The 16,883-nt window shown below is 34.2% G+C and overlaps 1 protein-coding gene across 2 annotated transcripts in view; it reads left to right on the top strand.

The window, feature by feature from the left end:
- The window catches only part of MDGA2 (MAM domain containing glycosylphosphatidylinositol anchor 2), an 826,249-nt gene that overhangs the window by 738,230 nt on the left and 71,136 nt on the right, over nucleotides 1–16,883 (top strand). The window lies entirely within an intron of this gene.

Here is a 16,883-nt window from a genome sequence, read left to right as displayed (position 1 = left end):
AGTGAGCTTTCTGAAATCCTTCATCATTACATGTGCTATAGAAATTACGTGGTATAATTTCTGTGAAAGAAACTAAGATGTTCTCACACTTACCTGTACTGCATAATTCTTTGTCTTGTTTCCTAAGCTAGAAATTCTACATATTTTTATTCTAAGAGGTTCAAACTATATATAGGATTTTTAAAAGCTAATTTAATGTGTCTGTAGAATAGAAATGTTTTGGTAAAATGAGAAGAAACAATGAAATATGATGTTTTCCTAAGGTAACTGAAGATTATAGATTGTGTAAAAATATCATAGCTTTTTCAAATGAACCACTGTTAAACTCAGTTATCCTTCGTTGGTATAAATGATATTTTTGAAATTTAAATATAGGTCTTTACATTATTTCCTATTACATAGTAGGTTATCTGGAGTGACTATTTCAGCATAACAAAATGTTTTTGAAGATTTATTTGATTACCACATAAGCTATTAGCTCTCTTTCACATCTTTGTATTATCATAGATTTGTAAAATGTGTTTTCCACTTCCTTAACTAAATCACACAATAGCATTTTGAGTTTGGATAGTAGAAAGGATAGAATTTGCCTGGAGAAAGATTGGTCGACCATCAGCAATCCACTCAGTGTTACTATCATAAAACCAATGTTTTTTTAAATCTTGTTAACAAAGTTATAATAAAAGACTATGTACATCATTAAAATTAAGATACATTGTAAGTTGAACATTCTTATCCTTCTTGTCTAAGTATTCACAGGTCACAGACATGGTAGACAGGAGTGGATCATTTGGAAACTTTCTCTATTACTCTCATTTACTTTGGTCCCTAAGTAAATCTGAGTAAATCCCAAATCCATATCAGAATTGTTTGTTGTACTCATTCTAATTTAATGATAATTTTTCTTGATAGAGAAGATAGAAAAAAGAAAGAGCAGCAGTCTCCCTCGGTTTATGGGCTTATCCCTTTCTTTTTCTTTTCTCAACACAGCTAATATTTTTAGATCTTTTATATTTGGAGCATCTTAGCACATTCTTGACTTTAGACACCTCACATTCATTTCCAAGTCCTTACCACATGATTTGGTCATTCACATTCATCTTTTATTACCCTATGTTTTCAAAAAACTAAGAACCTAATACCAAATTGCTATTTGTAAAATTGAGTCATTTTATTAAGGTGTCTTTTCCTTTTTTCTGGTTATAGGTTTTTTTGCAACAATAGAGTCAGAATTTCATCTTTAGTTTCTCACCTTCTTCCTCAGCTATATTTTTTTGGAGTGTCTGGGTAACTGCCCTTTGCTTCCTGTATGCTGAAGGGCTGCCTGTTTTAATCTGCGGAATTAATTTACCCAACCCTACTCATCATTCCTTTCTTTTATGCTAACAGTCTTCTAAACCTTTGTTCACAAAGTCTCCATTATGTATGCAAGTCACCTTCTCCATGAGTCAAGTTTAACAGAATGATTACTATCTCTGTCCTCCCTCTCAACTGGAGCGATTTTAGGAGAATTAGACTTCCTCCTAAGAGGGATCCACCTAATTAAAGCCCTTCTTTCTCATCCATATCTTGTACTAGTTATTAATACACTACCTTCTATAATTTTTTTGGCTAGGATTGCTATGCTATTTTCCAATGACAGTTTCTCTTCTTAGATTTTCCTTTCCTGATATGAACATCTCCACTAAATTCCTGTCTTTATGTTTCCTGATCATAAACTAGTATATAACTCCCTGATATGCAGTGACACACATTTCCCGGTCTGTGTTCATCCTTGTGAACAAATTAGTTAGGTAATTTCCCCCTACTCTGCTACTTTACAATACATTATATATGCATGCATATATGTGTATAAATTTCCCCTTACTGTGTTTTGCGAAAATTATGAATTCCTGACACATCTGGCTTCTGATTCTAGCCAATCTAGCCTTATCATTTTTAGCTATATAACCTTGAACAGGTTTCTGAACATACCAAACCTAGGCTCCTACTTGGGAAGTTGAAGATAATGATAACTGTCAGGCAATCAAAGTGTGGAGTGGAATACATCCCCCATTTATCCCACAGGCCAGGTTCCCTTGTGCAAGGCACTCTCTGCACAAACATTTGTGGCAATTCTTGCACTCATCTGCCTGGGTTGTGTAACAGTTTTTTTAAGTGCATCTTAAGAGCTTAACATATCTACCATTTTTATTTCAGTTTTATTTAGTACACTGTATAACCTGGGCCTAAGTATTATTCCAAGCCATGATTTTCACAAAATAATTTCTAGACTTTTTTTCACTATGTCTTATTTTTATTTCAAACCTGCTGTCCTCCATAATATCCATTTTACTGATTCACATTTTTCTCTTCCACTTTGAGTCTTATTTTAAAGCCTTCCTGATCAGATCAATGTCTGCTGCTAACACTATTCTTCCCAAGTTTCTGAGATTCATGCTATGCACTAGAGGAAAACATATTTCTAGTGTTATAAACCATGGTCCAGAAAACAATTCTTTCTCTTACACAATTTCTGAAGCTAATTCTTTACTTGCCTTAGCATTATTTATTTTACTAGAATTTTCTTTTATATTTAGAAACAAGTATTATTTTTTCCTGGAGTGCTTTTTTTGTAATACTCTATTTATTGATAATTTTACTAAGATACTACATCTTGCCATGGAAGAGAAACTTTAATATATCTTTTGTGGGTGTCTCAATAAAGAGTAATGGCCTTCTGCTGTTCTGCCAATATGAATGGAAAGGAAATGTTCGTAGATATGGTGTAGGAACAGAAAGACTACGTATAAACACTACTCTTTTCCCCACTCCCATATTCTCTACACTTAACCCTTACATGAAACATCTTAACATGCAAAAGGGCCTCAATAGACATCATTTCTTTTGCAGATCCCCTTGCATACCAAAACTGAGGATGATAGGGCAGATGCATTTTAGATACAATGAAATTGATATAATTCTTTAAGAATATCCCCTGTTTAATAATAGGACACAAAGTCATTAAGTAAAATAAGGTTATATTATCTTAGAAAATTTAGATTACTTCTTCCTCAGGTATGTACATTTGGTTATCAACATTGTTTTAACACACAAGCAGACACCAGCATTTAAAATAATCACTATTGAATTCTGATCTGATGATCATTTATGTTACATATTCTATGATTTTAAAATCGTTATTTTACCCTATATTTTTATTTTGAGCCTATATATCTAATTTCTTCTATCCATAAATTATCTAGATTATCTAATGAAAAGTACTTCCACTTTTAATATCAAACATGACCTAAAGTGTACAACACACTTCTGATTCGATGAAGTCTGAGAAGCAAATTTGATCCTTTAAGACTCATGGCAAATTCAGTTGTAAAGCGTCCCACTTTGTGTTTTTTGGGGGGGGGTGTTTTGTGGGGTTTTTTTGCGATACGCGGGCCTCTCACTGTTGTGGCCTCTCACTGTTGTGGCCTCTCCCGTTGCGGAACACAGGCACCGGACGCGCAGGCTCAGCGGCCATGGCTCACAGGCCCAGCCACTCCGCGGCATGTGGGATCTTCCCGGACCGGGGCACGAACCCGTGTCCCCTGCATCGGCAGGCGGACTCTCAATCACTGCGCCACCAGGGAAGCTCAGACTTTGTTTTTAATCCACAAACTGTTAGAAACTTTATTACTTACTCGTAAATTAAGTAAGATTATAAAATCACTAGTATATTATTAAATCCCTGGCTGGATGGGGTTGGTAAACTGAACCCAGCATTCCCCCACCTTTCTGGTAAAATTAGCTGACCCTTTTGGTTAAACTGTAGGGTCTTTATTTAAATATAATGAGGAAAATTGTCTCAATTTGAGTATTGGCTTATACACTTTTCTTAAAAGTTGCTGCAGCCGATCTATAAAAACACTGGAATTCTGGAATCAATGCTTTAAAAAACTTAAATATTTCATGTGAAGTTAAAAAATTAGTGTGGAAAAAAAGTTTTCTCAAAATCTTAATGTCCTTAAGTTGTACTTTTTAGGCTCAGCTAAGCAATTGTTTAATCTCCTTAGACACCTACTAGCCTCCCAATTGTTTGCTTCATTTGTTGCTTAACAGGAAAGAGAAAAAGGTGATTTGAATGTCTGCTTTCCTTAGTATTTAAGGAATTAAGAAACAAGCAAAACTATTTCTAAATTATCTGAAGATACCAAACAACACAAACATCATTTGACTCCATTTAACATACACACTATAGGTTCTGATAATAAAGGATTTTAGACTTTTATACAGTTTCCTTTTTATACTCCGCCTAAGACATGCACAATGAATGTGACTTTTTGACTGTCATCTTTGGAAAGTGGGATATTTTATTGAATAAAATATTTTAATTCACCGTGTTCCTGTCTTCTTAAATCTTGATATATTAAAATGCTTAGAATTATCATACCCACATGCTTAGCCAGTCAGTCAACAAAACTTTTAGTAAATTAATCATCTAGTGAATACCAGGATTTTAAAAAAGAATTGTCTTCGATGTCCTGTTAACAAAAGTGCTATAATAGGAGCATGTCCAAAATTCCATAGTAACATGAATGGGAGCAGTTAGTACTGTGACATAGTGGTTAAGTGACATGATCAGCAAGCAAAGTAGAGACTTGTTAGTTTCTATAGGTTTATCTTCATAAATAGTTATTGTTAATAATGACTAATTAAGAAATCGCTAATCACAAATATACTTTTTGGTAAAATTGATTACTGGATGAATTTATTATAAATTTTATTTTGGTCTTCATACGTGCTACTATAATGATTGAGCTAGAGTTTATTTCTCCTTCCATTTAAAGCATACTTTTTATTTTATTAAATAATTCATTGCTTATTATTGTTTATTAAAGGGCTAATGTTTTAATAGATCATAGTAATTAAAATTTTATAAATTTATTGTATACATAGATGACCATATGCATTGTAACTATGGTTATTAATACAGCTAATACCTAATTTAATGCATTGATCGAAGAAGCAGAAAAATTTGAAGAGATGGCTTTTTATGCTTTAGCATCTTGTATGAAGTATTAGTTTCTAGGGCACAGTCTAGAGATGCTGAAGGAAAATGGTAGAATAAGATAGAAGTGAATAGAATAGAATATTCTATTATTATGAATAATAATTATATTATTAGATAATATAATAATATTAGAATATAACAATAATATTAGAATTATGTACATTAGAATAATGTACGTAATTGACTGAAGGCCATTGGACACATTTTATTGAGAGAGGTGTTTGGTGGAACCATTTGACAAAGAGCATTTAATGCCAAGTCCAGGAAATCTGTGGCGAATTGACAGATCATCTGAATTGATTTTATAGTCTTAAGTCATGAGTAAAATGACATCTTCTATAGATAGATTAATCTGATATCATACATAGTACATTGAATGATATTACAATAGAGGCAAGGCCACAGTTAGGCATGTTTGAAGTAAGTTTTAATATTTAAATTAGAGTAGTGAAGGGGGAGAGAAAGAAAAAATGAATTAAGAAAATTTTGAAATGGCCAGAACTTGAATATTGATTTAATTTTGAGAAACAGTTTTTAAGAGTATAGTGACCTTATGTTCTTTGCTATTTACTTCAATTTCTTTAGTGAATGCTCAAGAAATTATCAAATATATAGATGAAGAAGAGAGTAAGGGATATAGAGAAATGTGGAGAAGCCATTTTGTAAATGGTCTTTTTGGCTCCAGAAAAGAAATAAGCCAGGGGCTTCCCTGGTGGCACAGTGGTTGAGAGTCCGCCTGCCGATGCAGGGGACACGGCTTCGTGTCCCGGTTCCGGAAGATCCCACATGCCGCGGAGCGGCTGGGCCCATGAGCCATGGCCGCTGAGCCTGCGCGTCCGGAGCCTGTGCTCCGCAACAGGAGAGGCCACAACAGTGAGAGGCCCGCGTATTGCAAAAAAAAAAAAAAAAAGAAATAAGCCATAAGCCAGTTGGTAAAAAATGACATCGTCTCAATATTCCAAGTGAAGGGCACTGCACATATTCCCTTTATTCCTATAAATACTAACATCACAATGTATCTGCTAGGAGGAATAAGCACAGTAAATTTAAAAACCTGGATGACCTACAGACCTTTGATATAGAAGGCTTTGTGAAATAAGGGTATTTTGTCTTGGAAAATTCCAAGTACTTTCTGAGGAGTTTTTCTGAGTCTGTGGCCTTTTGTACAGATTTCATTTTGTGTAGCAATACTGCTAAGGAAAATTAATTAGAATTTTCCTTTTTATTGACCCTGAATGTAGTGGAAAATGAGCAACCTCAAAGAGACTTTTGGAGTGAAAAAGTATTAAATTATTGCCAGAAATAAGATATTGAATCAAAGTTTGCAAATATACTCATGTCTTCAAATTGGTCTTGTTAAATTTGAGTTGATAGAGGAACATCAAGCAAAAGTTACCATAGTTAGAAACATGTTACTAGAATTTGAGTGAACACTTCCCCTTGAATGTGTAAATTCATAGGTCAGAAGGATTAGACATGAGAACCAAAGCTAGCAGAAATGTAGATGTAAATGTACTGTATGAAGACAGTAATGATAGAAGGTCCAGTGAAAAAGAAAGGAGAGGTAGAAAAATCTGCCAATGTCATGGAAACTAAGGGAAGAATATGTGAGTGTGTGTGTGTGTGTGTGTGTGTGTGTGTGTGTGTGTGTGGTGGTTTTTGTACTTGTAAACAAAATTTTTAAAGATTAAAAAGCCCTAAATTTTTAAAATACCAGATGCTGACAAATCAGTGTTGCTTTTTTAAGAGGGAAATAGGAAGAAAAAAAAGATTGTATATAGGTTTAATATTATTCCAAGGTCAACTGATTACAAATTTAATTAAATTTACCTAAGCCTATCCTGGCTGTCCACTTGAATCAATATTTTATAAAGAAGAGAAGACTGACTGATATATTTCCTTGGATGAAAGAACAATTTTTAAATGTCTAAATTGTTTCTTTTACAACCTATAAACCTATAAATACATGGTTATTATGGATTCCAAGACTTTATCCAGTCAAAGAAACTACCCAACAGACCAATATATATATTCAGTGTCTTAAATGACTGGGAGTGTAGAGTTCAATGGCAAACAGTCACTTATTTTGTTTGTTTGTTTTTTGGCTGCGTTGGGTCTTCGTTGCTGTGGGCTTTCTCTAGTTGCGGCGAGCGGGGTCTACTCTTCGTTGCGGTGCACGGGCTTCTCATTGCAGTGGCTTCTCTTGATGTGGAGCACAGGCCTTACGCGCGCAGGCTTCAGTAGCTGTGGCTCGCGGGCTCTAGAGCGCAGGCTCAGTAGTTGTGGCGCACAGGCTTAGTTGCTCCATGGAATGTGGGATCTTCCCAGACCAGGGCTCGAACCCGTGTCCCCTGTGTTGGCAGGCAGATTCTTAACCACTGCACCACCAGGGAAGTCCCCCAAATTTTTTGTTTTGGGGTTTTTTTTTTGCGGTATGCTGGCCTCTCACTGTTGTGGCCTCTCCCGTTGTGGAGCACAGGCTCCGGACGCGCAGGCTCAGCGGCCATGGCTCATGGGCCCAGCCGCTCCGCGGCATGTGGGATCTTCCCAAACTGGGGCACGAACCCATGTCCCCTGCATCGGCAGGCGGACTCTTAACCACTGCATCATCAGGGAAGCCCGAAAATAGTCACTCTTTCAGCTACTTTTCAGGAAAAAAATGATCAAAGCTTGAAATGAAAAATGGAGTTGGGATTAACAGTCATTTTCTTTTTTTAGGCTTTAACACCATGCAAGTTGCTTGTTTGAGTACAAATTTGTATATGGATTTATAATCTATTTATGTACTGTTATCAATTAATAAACAACACAGTTTTCTTTGTCTTATATCAGTGGTTCTCAAATTTGAGTGAGCATCAGAATCATCCATAGGGCTTGTTAAAACAGTTGCTGTGACCGACCCCCAGAGTCTGGTATAGTGGGTCTGGGGTGTGGCCCAAGAATTTGTATTTGTAACAACTTCCTGTGTGATGTTGGTTTGAGGCCACACTTTGAGAACCACTGTTTTATATTTTCAGACTATAATAAAGAGACTAAGATCAGATTCCATTTTCATCTTTTGGCTTTTCCTTGTACTAACATTCCTATATGATCTCAATATGAAAAACAGTATTATAAATACTGATTTAAGAACAGAGCTTGGCATATGGTGCTCAATACCATTTGTGGAATGAATGGATTTGAAATTTACGTGTTATAATAGGTAACCATTAAGTTCCAACTGGAGGTGCATCCTCTAGTTGTGCCTGGATTGATGCATTTCCAAAACGAGTGATTATTAAAATATTGTTCTCAGTCCACTGTTGAGTTTCAAGATTTATACCATGGACTGAGAAATAACCCAACTGCAAATATTTTCTTTAGTTCTTCTGGGCAAGATATACACAGCTCCTTAGGCTTACATTTGTATATATTTCTAAGGGCTTTTTTTTAATAAGAAACCTATTAATGAGATATTAAAAGTTACTTAATTGTGATATGTGTAAACTAAAACTTGCATATCGTAATTCTGGTGGCTAATTCAATGCTTTTCAAAGGAGCATGACTACCTTAAAACACAACTCCTCAGTGAACATTCCCTCAGATTTCAAGACTGAATGTCAGAGTTGTCTTGAATTGATAACTATTTCCTATTACTTCTTTTCATTTCTAAATATAAATTACTATTTGTTTAGCTTTATCATTTTCAGTTGTATTTCTTTAAGTTTCTTAAGTTGTTTTAAAATATGGAGTCATACTTATTTTTACACTATTTCTATACCAAAAACCTGACTATTTTTCAGCAGTTAAAATATTTTAACTAAAATAGCTGGAACAATATATACCTTTGAATAATAAATGTTGAACATAACAGATTTCAGTAAAATGTTAATAAAGTTACATACAATAACTAGTGCTGTATGATAGCTTGATTATAGATTGCTGACTTTTCCAAGTTTCTATTCTGTTTTAAAAAGTTCAAACAAGAAATGCGAAATATCACAAAGTGCTTAAGTTGCTTTAGTGTACTTCAAATTAAGGAAACCATTTCTGAAAAGATGGAAGCAAGAAGTTGAGTAGAAATTTGAAGGTAATAGTTTGAATATCATAGGCGTTAGCTATTTTTAATAGCTGACCTGTCCTTGATGTGTGTGTGTGTGTATATATATATATCTCAGTACCATAAAGTCTTACCCTATTCTAGGTGCTTAACATATATCATCATGTTTAACTCTTAAAACAACACAGTGAGGTAGATACTATTGTTATTTCTATCTTAAGGCTAAAGAAACCATGGGGTTAAGTAACTCATCCAAGATCATAGAATTAAATGAAAGACTAAGCTGGATTTGAACTCAGTCATCTGGCTTAGAGTCTGGCAAGTGTAATTCAGCTGAATACCATCTGAGCCATGTGCCTTTATATTTTTCTTCTGTTTCCTCTTTCTCCCCCTCCTCCTCCTCCTCCTTCTTCTGATAGACTCTACCTTTTTTCCTAATTTCTCTTGTAGTAATTTTCTGTTGAAATTTTCTGTCTCTTTTTGTATTAACTTCAGTTGCCATTCATAATTTAATTAAATTATACACTTGTATATTTATAAACTTATGTCAACATATTTGAATATTATATTTTTATTCCTTTAATCTCTTCTATATTTGGGAATATATCTGCTTTTCCACCAACAATGCATGTATATATTTTATACAAGGCTTTTCTGTTTCTGGATATCTTTTCCTCAACTTTTAATTTTATAAATTAAAATTAAAATTTTAGATCTCTATAAACTTTTAACTTTAAAATTTAATTTTATAAATTTTATAAATTGTTCAATTATGATATGATATTAATATCTTTAAAAAAATTTAATGATAAATGAAAAAATAAAATAATTGGTTTCAAAAAAATGTAAATTAGGAAAATATTCCAGTATAATATTAAATAACAAAAATTCTGTAAAATTGGTATTATCACTGTTGTTTAGATGCAGAAATAATCTTACAGAATTTAAGCTGTATAACCATGCTCTACAGAGAGAGGTCACTGGGGAGCTAGCTTATTAACCTTTTTTGTTTAATTCTAAAAGCTCCTTTCTTAACTTTTATACTTTACTGCTATAAAACTAGATGTAATTCTATGAATTATTAGAATATATAAAGAGAGGTGGGGTTATTTTGGAGATGAGATTGGATAGGCGGCACAAGGCTCTATCATGAAGGGCTGTAATGTCTACTCACCTCTTGCTGCTCCCTCTCCAGACAAATAAAATAAGTTTATAAATTAAAAATGCCAACACAAGAATAGGGATTTGCTTTGCCTTAAATAAATGAGATGAGACAAAATGGGATTAGGCTTTATTTTAAAACAATACTTAAATCTGTATTCTATATTTCATGTCAATTTATAAATAAGTCATTAATAAGAAAGAAGAATTATTTCATGCAATCAACAAAATATGTACAAAGTTCAGATTAAAGATGAAAGGCTCTGTCAGGCATTTGAGTTGCCAAAGGAGTGAGGATGGGAGGGTGAGAGGATAGTTCTTGTCTTCAGAGAGTTTAAAACAAACAAGGAGATAGGCAACCAAGCAGATATCAAACTACAATATAGTTTGATAAGTATTATAATAAGTGTGGATATAAGGTATTATGGGAAAACATTGGAGGGGAACCTAAGATGACTTTGGGAAGTGAGGAATGCTGATGGGAGAAGTACTAGCAAACTGATACCAGAGGAGTGAAGAGAAGTTACCCAGATCAAGGGACTTGGATGAAATTAACAAGTGCCTGGATACAAAGCCAGCTTGATAACATTTGGAGAACTGAAAATAATGCAGTATATCTGGACCTCTCCTGAATCATAGTTCAGGAGAGAAGGAAGAGATCAAAGTGGAGATGCGAGGGACTGAGATCATGAAGGGCCATGTGAACTAGTCCAAAGAAATTGGACTTTACCTTGAGAGAAGTGGGAAGACACATAAAGAGACAAAACAGAGGAGTCAAATAATCACTATCGTGGTACAATATAAGGGACAGCATAGAGTAAAAGCTGTTGTTTTATTTCAAGTGAAATATAATGACCTGAATCAGTGCTGCTACACTGGTAATTGGAGAGAAATTTATGTGGCAAAATCAGAAGGATTTGATGATAAGTGTAGGTTGGGGAATAAAGGGAGCAAGAAAGCAGAGATGAAGAAACTGTTCACTGCTTAAGTGCTTGTTGGCTTTACAAGATGTTATGTCGAAAATGTTAATATTGGTTTTCTCATTTTTATGTTAATAAAATATTCTTGAATGTTATTGTTTATATTGAGAGAAAAATGAATTGTTACTGAAATGAATATTAGGCACATATATAATGGAATGTTTTCAAAGAAATGTAAAATGATGAAATTTTTTTTTTTTTTAGTTCATTGCTTGTTACAGCCTTTTTTTTTAAAACATCTTTATTGGAGTATAATTGCTTTACAACATTGTGTTAGTTTCTGCTTTATAACAAAGTGAATCAGTTATACATATACATATGTTCCCATATCTCTTCCCTCTTGCGTCTCCCTCCCTCCCATCCTCCCTATCCCACCCCTCTAGGTGGTCACAAAGCACTGAGCTGATCTCCCTGTGCTATGCGGCTGCTTCCCACTAGCTATGTATTTTACGTTTGGGAGTGTATATATGTCCATGCCACTCTCTCACTTTCTCACAGCTTACCCTTCCCCCTCCCCATATCCTAAAGTCCATTCTCTAGTAGGTCTGTGTCTTTATTCCTGTCTTACCCCTAGGTTCTTCATGACCTTTTTTTTTCCTTAGATTCCATATATATGTGTTAGCATACAGTATTTGTTTTTCTCTTTCTGACTTACTTCACTCTGTATGACAGACTCTAGGTCCATCTACCTCACTACAAATAACTCAATTTCGTTTCTTTTTATGGCTGAGTAATATTCCATTGTATATATGTGTCACATCTTCTTTATCCATTCATCTGCTGATGGACACTTAGGTTGCTTCCATGTCCTGACTATTGTAAATAGAGCTGAAATGAACATTTTGGTACATGACTCTTTGAATTATGGTTTTCTCAGGGTATATGCCCAGTAGTGGGATTGCTGGGTCATACCGTAGTTTTATTTTTAGTTTTTTAAGGAACTTCCATACTGTTCTCCATAGTGGCTGTATCAATTTACATTCCCACCAACAGTGCAGGAGGGTTCCCTTTTCTCCACACCCTCTCCAGCATTTATTGTTTCTAGATTTTTTGATGATGGCCATTCTGACTGGTGTGAGATGATATCTCATTGTAGTTTTGACTTGCATTTCTCTAATGATTAATGATGTTGAGCATTCTTTCATGTGTTTGTTGGCAATCTGTATGTCTTCTTTGGAGAAATGTCTATTTAGGTCTTCTGCCCATTTTTGGATTGGGTTGTTTGTTTTTTTGTTATTGAGCTGCATGAGCTGCTTGTAAATTTTGGAGATTAATCCTTTGTCAGTTGCTTCATTTGCAAATATTTTCTCCTATTCTGAGGGTTGTCTTTTGGTCTTGTTTATGGTTTCCTTTGCTGTGCAAAAGCTTTTAAGTTTCATTAGGTCCCATTTGTTTATTTTTGTTTTTATTTCCATTTCTCTAGGAGGTGGGTCAAAAAGGATCTTGCTGTGATTTATGTCATAGAGTGTTCTGCCTATGTTTTCCTCTAAGAGTTTGATAGTTTCTGGCCTTACATTTAGGTCTTTAATCCATTTTGAGCTTATTTTTGTGTATGGTGTTAGGGAATGTTGTAATCTCATACTTTTACATGTACCTGTCCAGTTTTTCCAGCACGACTTATTGAAGAGGCTGTCTTTTCTCCACTGTATATTCTTGCCTTCTTTATCAAACATAAGGTGACCATATGTGCGTGGGTTTATCTCTGGGCTTTCTATCCTGTTCCATTTATCTGTATTTCTAAAATGATGAAATTTTAAAACATAAAATGTGAAGGAAGCTTCATGTTATAATGTAAAGTACCTTTAATGTATCAATATATCTATGCAACATTTTTTAATGTTCTAAAGACACTAAGCTGAAATTTATTCTCAAAGATCCATGTCTTAAGAAAATGACACAATAAAAAATTCATAGGAAGTCTTCTTATATTTAATTAGCAGCTTCTTTTCTTAAGAATCTAATTCGAACATATATTTTTTTATAAGGTGCTGCAATAAAAGGTCCTAAATGTAACAAACTCTAGAAGAATCTTTGGTAAGAATAGTTTCACTTAACATATAATTTTTTTTCCTTTACACTGTCTCCTCTATATTTTTTGTATTATCCTCTCCTTAAGTGTCCGAGTGTCCCACAAATATTGGTGTACTAGGTTAAGTACTACTGTATATTGATACAAAACAATCGTTACAATATCAATTGTCTTTTGGAAGGGACCATGTTGAAACATGCACCAGCTTTTAAAATCCTCCTCCTGGAAGGAGCACATGTCACTTCTGTTCATATTTCCTTGTACAAAGTAAGCCCTATGACATGATCTCAGGTTAAACAGGGCAAACAAGTGTTATCCTTATGTACTGCAAGGAATAAAAGAACCAAACATTTATGAAGAGCTCAAATTACCACCCAGATCTGCCTTTCTGGCCAGCAGTATTTGATTGAATATATTAATAATGCCATTTGATTTTATACTGAAAATATAACCTCAGAAAGATCTACTTCTTAAGTTTACTTATAAAAATACTAAAAAAAAAAAGTAAAGATTTATTTATGAAGTTGTGCCATTTATTTCAATGAAAGTGTAAAGAACTCAAAGGGGCTTGTGTGGTTTGAGTGCCTGAGTCAATAAATAAAGAATGAAATAAATGCCCTTGCATACATACGATCTATGTAAAAGAACACTAAAATCTGACACATGCTCCTTTAAGTAATTCATCAAAGCCTTAATGTTAATTCTTATTTTGTAATTAAATGTTACATACTGTTATATGTACATGGAATATGAAGTAAACGAGACAGAAAGAGGCCATGATCTCATGGACCTTGTATTCTGGTAGAGAGCAGACCAAAAAATAAAAATAAAATAAGATAAAATAATAATAAAATAAATGAATAGAATATTATCAGAAATGATTAATGCTATGCAGCACATAAAGTAGAGATAAAGGAAAACTGGTATCTTTAAAATTCATTCTGTGCTCAGAGAATCTCATGAAAACTTGAGAAGTAACAGAGGCTTATCTACTTTTTCCACATGTTCATCATTTTGAGACAGTTATCAAACCATGTTCATAAGAAGTGGACTTATAGTTCAGTCTGGGGGAAAGAAGGAATAAAATTTTGAATAATCAAGTACATTAAATAAAATAAAAAAAAAATAAACTTCTCCTGCATTCAGTTGCCATTTTAGTTATTCTTAAAAACTAAATGAAATAAAGTAAATGACCCAAAAATTCAGTGACTACATTCATAATCCTTAATTATGTTCAGGAATAAGAGAATCTGAGTTGTAATACAGTTTAAATCTATATATTTTGAGAACATATTTTGACTGGTCAGTGTGTAAAAACCCGTTGACAATTTGCAAGACAGATCACCTGCATAGGAACAAATTGACAACTAAGAGGAACATAATGAGGTTATAAGAAGCATTACTGTGGGGACAAGAAGTCCTACTTTCAAAAGGGTTGAGACTCCTAATGCTTTAATCATAACTGTATTTCCTTACTTCTTTAAATAATTAGTTTGTATTTGGTATTCCAAAAATCACAGTTATTTAATTGGTATAAAATGAGCCTAAATAGCTCCGCCACCAAAAAAAAAAAAGATCCAGGGTTAGAGTATCAAGATGCTAAGAGACAGGTGACAAAAGATAAAATTGAGAAGGAAAGAGCTGCCGAAGGCAGCACACATGATACCAAGAAATCAAGAACTAGAATCTTAGCTATTACCCCCTCCAAGACAGCTCTATCCATGGCAAATGGAATATATTTTGGTAATCTTTAGTTTCTGAAATTCTGGATGAGGTTTATGTACTCTGAATTTTTACCTTATATTTTATAATAAGCACCAGGAATAGAAATCAAGGATCATTTTGGTTTTATCACCAATAAATGGTTAGATGATATGTGTGGCTTTATTAGTATCTGGTTTTATTGCTAACAGTGGTATGATGATATGTGTGGGGGTTGTTTGTAGGACATTATATCAAGGATGTTGTCTGAAGCTCTTCCTGTTGCCTTTCAATTGGGACCACAGCTGAGGACAGAGATGTGCCTCCCACTCTGAGCTAATGAGAAGACAGAAACATCCCTAAAAATATACTCAGGAAAAACTCCTTTCCTTATGAAACTTTCCTTTTGATTTATGAAGAAATCCTGTCTGCAAATAAACAGCTATTATGATTTTGGATAGTAAAACTATGTTTTGGGGATAAAATGTAGCAAGATCATGGAGTAAAGAATGAAATTGATGCTATATGAAATAGTGTGGTCAGGGACACCTTTCTTAGGAGTGGATGTTGAGTAGAAACATGAATGAAGTCAAGAAATATGAGTCAGGGGCTTCCCTGGTGGTGCAGTGGTTAAGAATCCATCTTCCAATGCAGGGGACACAGGTTCAGTCCCTGGTCTGGGAAGATCCCACATTCAGTGGAGCAACTAAACCCATGCACCACAACTACTGAGCCTGCACTCTAGAGCCTGCGAGCCACAATTGCTGAGCCTGTGTGCCACACCTACTGAAGCCTGCACACCTAGAGCCCGTGCTCTGCAACAAGAAGAGCCACCTCAGTTAGAAGCCCGTACACAAAAACGAAGAGTAGCCCCTGCTTGCTGCAACTAGAGAAAGCCCACACACAACAAAGACCCAACTCAGCCAAAAATAATTAATTAATTAATTAATTAATTAATTAATTAAAAAAGAAATATGAGCCAGAAAATTATTGAGCATAGGGATAAAAGCAACAGATATGTATATCAGAGGAAAATAAATGCATATGTAAACTGTATATTTTTTATATTTAGTTTTGCAGGCATTATATATTCAAATGTCTATTGGAAAAATAGAGTTGTTCTATTACAAGAAATAGTGGACTCAATACATAAGGCAAATGCTAACAGCCATAAAATGGAAAATCAACAATAACACAATCATAGTAGGGGACTTTAACACCCCACTTTCACCATTGGAGAGATCATCCAAAATGAACATAAATAAAGAAACACAAGCTTTAAATGATACATTAAACAAGATGGACTTAATTGGTATTTATAGGACATTCCATCCAAAAACAACAGAATACACTTCCTTCTCAAGTGCTCATGGAACATTCTCCAGGATAGATCATATCTTGGGTCACAAATCAAGCTTTGGTAAACTTAAGAAAATTGAAATATCAAGTATCCTTTCCAACCACAATGCTCTGAGACTACATATCAATTACAGGAAAAATTCTGTAACAAATACAAACACATGGAGGCTAAACAATACACTACTTAATGACCAAGATATCACTGAAGAAATCAAAGAGGAAATCAGAAAATACCTAGAAACAAATGACAATGAAAACACGATGACACAAAACCTATAGGATGCAGCAAAAGCAGTTCTAAGAGGGAAGTTTATAGCAATACATTCCTACCTCAAGAAACATGAAACATCTCAAATGAACAACCTAACCTTATAGCTAAAGCAATTAGAGAAAAAAGAAAAAACCAAAGTTAGCAGAAGGAAAGAAATCATAAAGACCAGATAAGAAATAAATGAAAAAGAAAGAAAGGAAACAGCAGCAAAGATCAATAAAATGAAGATTTATTTGAGAAGATTGAGATTTATCTTTGAGAAGATAAAATTGGTAAAAATTGGGTAAAAATTGGTA

The sequence above is a fragment of the Globicephala melas genome, chromosome 2, assembly GCF_963455315.2.
Source record: "Globicephala melas chromosome 2, mGloMel1.2, whole genome shotgun sequence".
NCBI lineage: Eukaryota > Metazoa > Chordata > Mammalia > Artiodactyla > Delphinidae > Globicephala > Globicephala melas.
Note: the sequence above shows the minus strand (reverse complement) of the source record. Positions and strands in the feature narration are given on the sequence as shown.